The following is a 720-nucleotide window of genomic DNA, read 5'->3' on the forward strand; positions in this document are numbered from 1 at the left end:
CGGATACTTTCCCAACAAGGCATAAACACAAACAATGCTTTCATACTTTTGTGGAATCATGCTTCTCATATAAGCCATGATCTCATTCCACAACCTTTATATCATAACACACCATACCCGGGTTCATCACATTGTTCACAACCTCATCTTATTTAAATCTTTCCACACTGTCCCTCACCAAAGCAGGGACTAGTCGCCAAAGCGACAATTCATCTTTAAAGCTGAAATAAATTGAAGCCTTCCTCGCCCAGGTGAAGGTACTATCGCCCAAGCAAGACCTCTTCTCGCTCAAGCGAGACCTCTCTCGCCCAAGCGAGAGAGTTCCAGAAACTCATTAAAATCTTGGGCTTGCTCGCCCAAGCGAGGCCCTTGCTCGCCCAAGCGAGGCTTTGTCGCCCAGGTGAGGGAGTTCCAGAACCAAAACTTCCCCTCGCCCAGTCCTTGCCCAAGCGAGTCTGTGCTTGCCCAGGCGAGAGTTTCTCGCCCAAGCGACAAGGACTTGGACATAATACCAATTTTGCCCTTTTTGACAACCGAAACACATTCAAACATGGTTTTTCAAACACCTGCACTCAGAAAAGTTCCCAACAACATTCATATACAATATTCAACACATTTCATCAACAATCATATATATTCAAAACCATTCAAACTTCAAAATCTTGGGTTTCTTAAAATCCAAGTTAACTCCAAAAACCTTTGAGATGGTTTAGGAAATCC

Source organism: Lupinus angustifolius, unplaced genomic scaffold (genome assembly GCF_001865875.1).
Source record: "Lupinus angustifolius cultivar Tanjil unplaced genomic scaffold, LupAngTanjil_v1.0 Scaffold_1_814, whole genome shotgun sequence".
Classification (NCBI taxonomy): Eukaryota; Viridiplantae; Streptophyta; class Magnoliopsida; order Fabales; family Fabaceae; genus Lupinus; species Lupinus angustifolius.